We start from the raw sequence: 7,237 nt of genomic DNA on the forward strand, positions 1-7,237 counted from the left end.
TTTTGGGAATTACTTACGGGCTTTTTGGGCTTCCGTGCCAGACGCGTTCCCTCATAGCTCCGGTTCCTCTCTCCGGTAGCCTCTGCTCTCCTCAGTGCCTCCAGCTGTTCCCATGGGAGGCGATCCCTACCAGCCAGGATCTCCTCCCATGTGTAGCAACCCTTTCCGTCCAATATATCGTCCCATGTCCATTGCTCCTTCTTTTCCTGTCCCTTACTCCAATTACTCCGCTGCTTGGCTCTGGAATGGTGGGTGATTCTGTAACGGCGTTCCTCTCTCTCTTCATAAGAAGAGGAGGAGTAGTGATCGAGCCAAGGCGCAGCGGGTTGTGAAAACATGATGAGTTTTATTTATAAGACAAAACGAAACAAACTATACTTGAAATAAATTAACAAAATAACAAAACGAAAATAGACAGACTCGTACGACGAACTGACATAACACACACAGAACGAACGAACAAGTACTTACTACAAAAAACGCACGAACAAACCGAAACAATCCCGTATGGTGTAACATCGACACAGACACGGAAGACAATCACCCACAAACAAACAGTGAGAACACCCTACCTAAATATGACTCTTAATTAGAGGAGAACGCAAAACACCTGCCTCTAATTAAGAGCCATACCAGGCAACCAAAACCAACATAGAAACAGATAACATAGACTGCCCACCCAAAACACATGCCCTGACCTAAACACATACAAAAACAACATAAAACAGGTCAGGACCGTTACAATTATACTTTAAGGAAAATGTTTTTATATATTTTTTCATTTATGATTATTTTGTTTCAGTCAAATTCTGTAATTTCAAAGTATGCATTAAGGTGTCTATATTAGAATGAATGTGGCAAAAAAACAAATCTAAATATGACTATTAATTACTGCATTTCTATAGCTTCCAAAATATTATTTTACTGTGGTGGGGAAGTGCCAAGATGGACCCACGGTGAGGTCAATACAGTTAGTCATTAGTCAATAGAGTCAGTTAGTCAATACAGTTAGTCATCTAGAGTTGGGAAATTGTTAGACATTACTTGTTAGATATTGCTGCACTGTCAGAACTAGAAGCACCAGCATTTCTCTACACCTGCAATAACATCTGCTAAACACGTGTATGTGTCACGCCCTGGCCATAGAGAGGCTTTTATTCTCTATTTTGGTTAGGCCAGGGTGTGACTAGGGTTGGCATTCTAGTTTCTTTATTTCTATGTTTTCTGTTTCTATGTTTTGGCTGGGTATGGTTCTCAATCAGGGACAGCTGTCTATCGTTGTCTCTGATTGGGAATCATACTTAGGCAGCCTGTTTTTCCACCTTAGTTCTGGGTAGTTGTCTGTGTTAGTGGCCTGTATAGCCCTATTCAGCTTCACGGTCGGCTTGTTGTTGTTGTTGTTGTTGTTGTTGTTGTTGTTGTTTCTTGTTTTTGTTGGCGACATTCAAAATAAAAATAAATGTACGCTCACAACGCTGCACCTTGGTCCGGTCATTTCCACCCTGACGACGTTCGCGACAGTATGTGACCAATACAATTTGATTTAGTGTACATTATGTTATAAAGTTTGGGGTCACTTAGAAATGTCCTTATTTTTTAAAGAAAAGCACATTTTTCGTCCATTAAAATAACATAAAACAGATCAGAAATACAGTGTAGACATTGTTAATGTTGTAAATGACTATTGTAGCTGGAAACGGCAGATTTCTTTTATGGAATATCTACATAGGCCCATTATCAGCAACCATCCTTCCTGTGTTCTAATGCCACGTTGTGTTAGCTAATCCAAGTTTATAATTTTAAAAGCCTAAGTGATCATTAGAAAACCCTTTTGCAATTATGTTGTCACAGCTGAAAACTATATTGCTGATTATATAAAAAAAACTGGTCTTCTTCAGATTAGTTGAGTACCTGGACCATCAGCATTTGTGGTTTCGATTACAGGCTCAAAATGGCCAGAAACAAAGAACTTTATTCTTAAACTCGTCAGTCTATTCTTGTTCTTGGAAATGAAGGCTATTCCATGCGAGAAATTGCCAAGAAACTGAAGATCTCGTACAACGCTGTGTACTACTCCCTTCACAGAACAGCGCAAACTGGCTCAAACCAGAATAGAAAGAGGAGTGGGAGGCCCTGGTGCACAACTGAGCAAGAGGACAAGTACGCAAGATTAGAGTGTCTACTTTGAGAAACAGACGCCCCACAAGTCCTCAACTGGCAGCTTCATTAAATAGTACCAGCAAAACACCAGTCTCAACATCAACAGTGAAGAGGCGACTCCGGAATGCTGGCCTTCTAGGCAGAGTTGCAAAGAAAAAGCCCTATCTCAGATTGGTGCACAACTGAGCAAGAGGACAAGTACATTAGAGTGCCTAGTTTGAGAAACAGACACCTCACAAGTCCTCAACTGGCAGCTTCATTAAATAGCAAAACACCAGTCTCAACGTCAACAGCTAAGAGGCAACTCTGGGATGCTGGCCTTCTAGGCAGATTTCCTCTGTCCGGTGTCTGTGTTCTTTTGCCCATCTTAATCTTTCCTTTTTATTGGCCAGTCTGAGATATGGCTTTTTCTTTGCAACTCTGCCTAGAAGGCCAGCCTCCCGGGGGTCGCCTCTTCACTGTTGACGTTGAGACTGGTGTTTAACTAACACAACGCTAACGCAAATTAGCTAACACAACGTTCCATTGGAACACAGGAGTGATGGTTGCTGATAATGGGCCTCTGTATGCCTATGTAGATATTCCATAATAAATCTGCCGTTTCCAGCTACAATAGTCATTTACAACATTAACAATGTCTACACTGTATTTCTGATCAATTTGATGTTATTTTTAATGGACAAAAAATGTGCTTTTCTTTGAAAAGCAAGGACATTTGTAAGTGACCCCAAACTTTTGAACGGTAGTGTATATTTCAATCATTGGTGGAAACCCACCAGAGATTAATTCAATTGGTTAATATCTATTTATAGGGGATGTGCTTATTTTCTGAATGCCCGAGTGCATGTTGTTCAAGTAATAACTCTCCTATTTGGGTCAAAATGGGTGACTGTGAAATGAACAATTCTGAGAATGAAGATACAAACAGTGCTAGTTAGATGTAAAATAGATTACTGTTGTGAAGGATCTACTACATTACTATCATTGTTGTGGCTGAAGTGACATCAATGTGGAGGGAGAGTTTGGCGAAAATAACACTGTGCATATAAAATATAACAAATATTTAAAATGTATTTATATCATATAAATATAAAATATTCATATTAAAATAAAAAAATATATATAAAATATACAAAAAATACAGTAAGTTGTATGAACAAAACAAATCTATCATCTCTAAGGGCTGTTTCCCAACTCATATTTCTTGCAATCACAAATGAAAGCTGGATTACATCATCACCACACAAAGTTATACTGTATATTGGGAAGTGTCTCTAGTCTAGTGTCCACTCACGGTCAAACTAGACAAGGAATACACAGACTCTAGTCACAAGTTAACACTTACCAGAACAAAAAATCAATGCAGAGGGTGAGTGGACAGGGGAATCAATTCCTAAATCAATGAGTTTGAATCCTGTGCTGTTCAATAATCAGGTATGTATGAAATGCACATGCATGTCAATGCTTGTTCTACCACTCTATACACAATAATCTGCTGTTGTACTTCAAAACACATTATTGTCAAATATATATATATATCCTAAAACATTATACCTTTTTTCCTCTATTATTACTCTGCATTGACCGTGTTTATATATTTCGTTTACATTTGTAGTGGACCTGAAGCCTGTCCTGAGAATGAAGATGCCTCACATTACCAACACAGTCTTCAAGCTCTACTCTGAGGGTGTAAAGACATGGAGGACTGGTGCACGGTGGAGGCTTTCAGACCTCATACTCGGACCTCCTGTGGTTTCAACAGCAGTCATCCTCTCATTATCATCACCCACGGATGGTCGGTACGGCCTGTTCTCTCCACTCCTCCTGGCTCAACTAGTGATGACACGTACACAACATGGCCATTAGCTCCTATGTAAAACACATCACGAATAGATGGTAGATTCCCCCAATGATATGCAGTGGAGGGCCAGATATAATATGGTGGCAGTTCTCCTTATTTTACTCAGTTGTTGTTCTGCACTTCAGATGCAGGCCGGTAAATGTGATGGAAACTGTAGTAAGTTGGGGGGAATTAAGTTATATAGATTTGCTATGGTCCCTTACAACAAAACGTGAGCCAAATGAGTAGGGTTGCAAAGCAACAGGTGAATTACAAAGTTACCGGAATCTTCTATCATTTTGGTAATGAACAGGTAATATATGGTAACTTTTGTAATTTATACTTTAATAACTTGTATAAATGTATTCATATATAGAATACATGTTTTATATTTGTGCCCATATTATCCATGAGTTTTTAGTGGTTGTGTTCAAGAAAGAAAATGGAGAAAAGAAAATATGAAAAAAGCATCCAATCAGCAATGACATTATTTTTCAATTACTTCTGCAACTCTTCCAACTATTTATTTTTTCACAACTGCTACCAGTTTGGCGACAAAATACATATTGACATATTTAAGTAAATAAAAGTGTGTAATTTTAAAAAAAAAGATATTTCATGCTGAAACCCTCATATTAAACATCAATGGTATTCACTAAGTTGATGGTTTAAATTTATGATAATGATTAATTAACAGCTTTGTATTTTAAAACTATGTTATTTGATTATTTGATATATTTGACATGTGATAAGGCCACATAGAGGGACAGAAACAATTATGCACACCTGTGATAGTCTGGAGTACCCAAAAAGGCAACTAGATGTCAACTGATAAAATTCCCCCCAAAAACCTTGAAAGTTACCAAAATTCTGTGAGTTTACTGGTAAACGTAGAAGGATTCCAGTAAGATACCCTCCCTTTGCAACCCTACAAATGAGACTAAAACCCATTTATCTTTTTCCAAGATAAACGCTCTGATGGAGAGCTGGGTGCCCGTTCTTGCTTCTGCTCTGAAGACCCGTCTTGGAGATGTCAATGTGATCGTCACTGACTGACTTTTACAGGCCAATATGACCTACCCTAACGCAGCCCAGAACACTAGGGCAGTGGGGAAGGACATAGCATTCCTGCTACAGTGGCTGCAGGTGAGAGTCAGAAAAGTGTTCAACGTGTTCAACAAGGACTGTCATAGCAAAGTACTGTTTGTGTGACAGAAATATGAAGACAAGTTCTTTAGGAGATATAATGTCTCCTACAAAAGACAATAATGCCACATCATCACCTCCTTTTCACATCAACACTAAAATAATAGTGATCTTTGTGTGTCAGGACTTTTACCAGTTTCCTGCAGAGAAAGTTGATCTGATTTGATACAGTCTTGGTGCTCACGTCTCTGGATTTGATGGAAGCTACCTGGGAGGACCTGGAAAGATTGGACGAATCACTGGAGAGACTTGCTACTCTCTGTAAATATTTTGTCACACCATTTCATGGCTAAATAATGCATTAGAGTACAATTCTTATAGAAGTATCCAAGTCTAATGCCACTCTGGTGAAAAGCCTGAGATCCTTTGTGTTTCTTTGTCCAGGTCTGGATCCAGCAGGTCCCCTGTTTGAGGGCATGGCAGCATCAGACAGACTGTCCACTGATGATGCCCTATTTGTGGATTCCATCCACACCTACACTCAAGAACGCATGGGGCTGAGTGTGGGCATCAAGCAGCCTGTGGCACATGTTGACTTCTACCCCAACGGGGGTGACTTCCAACCAGAATGCCACCCTTTCCAGAGCTTAATGGAACATATTGCCTTGCATGGAATCAATGGTGAATCTGTCGCAGTGGTGGAGTGGGGAGGGGAGAGTCATTTGGCATATAGAAAAATATTGGTAGGGTATATTAAGGGGAAGAGCTATTTTTGATCAAAGTAAACCATTACCATTTACCTTGCAGAGAGGCACAAACTAAAATAATCAAGCAGTATCGTGTGAAAGCAGTGCCTCATCTTATATTCACGCTGCTCTGCTGAATATGAATAGAATTCCCAATAGTCCGAAATAAGTGGTGGTGGGATTTCAGGGGATTCCATCAAAAACGTTTTTTTTTCTTACATGAAAGACAGAAGCACATTAAAGCATCTGTCAGCCTCATGAGTTAATTAGCCAAATACGTCTCCCTCAGCCCTGTCCGTCTACTCTGCATTCTGCCTCCAGGCTATGATGAGATCTCCTCAGGAGAAGAAGGCCTGAAGACAGGTCTCAGATCAGTCTGCTCACAGACATAAAGAGGTAGACAGGCCTTTTTACCCAGAGAAGTGACAGGACATCATCTGCTTTGGGGATAATGACCAATCCCCAAATAATGACCACTAAAAAGTATAATCAGGATCTTGTTAAGGCGTAGTCTGTATTCTGAGGAGAGGAAAAGATTGAAGGCTGGCACAGACACAGTTCTGAATAGCCTCAGTCCCAGTTCGTTTAACCAGGGCTAGAATGATGCAGTGACCTGATCACAAAGGGGAACATTTGAGTCCAAAGTTTGAATGCCCCATTCATGTGTTACAATCTTATTACCTGCCCCTTTTAAAATTCCACTCACAGTTCCACTCTTTCTCTCCTAGGTTTTGAGCAGACAGTGAAATGTGCCCATGAGCGTTCAGTCTACCTGTTCATCGACTCCCTTATGAACAAAGACAAGCAGATCATGGCCTACAGATGCAGTGATGACAACGCCTTTGAGAAGGGTACCTGCCTGGACTGCCACAAGAACAAATGTAACACACTGGGCTATAATGTCAGGAGGGTGCGCAGTGTCGCCAGCAAGAAGCTCTACCACAAGACCCGCTCTCACATGCCCTACAAACGTAAGTGCACACAATGGTGTCCCATGTCCCTTACAGACAAAACCCACTCTTCCATGTACTTAGGAAATACTGTAGAATGTCAGAACTCCTTCCTTAACAAGCAGGAAAGCGTGTAGTTGGCACAGGCAGGAGCCTAGAGTAATACATGTTAACTTCATGGCATTGTACTGTACAAAACCAGGAATAACATTTTGCATAAGAGCTTTCTGGAACACGAGTCCATGATCAATAACACCATAAAGTCTCATGGGAAGAGACAAGCAGGGAATTGTAGGCATGTTACATTGTTTGATGCAAGACCATATTAGTTTGATGCAAAGACCATATTAGTTGGGACACACTTTGATCAATATATGCCATGACAAGGTCTCACT

General features: G+C 40.2%; 1 pseudogene; it reads left to right on the forward strand.

Moving 5' to 3' along the window:
* Positions 1–3,041: 3,041 nt before the first annotated feature.
* On the forward strand, positions 3,042–6,979 carry LOC129834132 (hepatic triacylglycerol lipase-like; annotated as a pseudogene).
* The last annotated feature ends 258 nt before the right edge of the window (positions 6,980–7,237 follow it).

This window comes from Salvelinus fontinalis, chromosome 35 (genome assembly GCF_029448725.1).
Source record: "Salvelinus fontinalis isolate EN_2023a chromosome 35, ASM2944872v1, whole genome shotgun sequence".
NCBI classification, from domain to species: Eukaryota; Metazoa; Chordata; class Actinopteri; order Salmoniformes; family Salmonidae; genus Salvelinus; species Salvelinus fontinalis.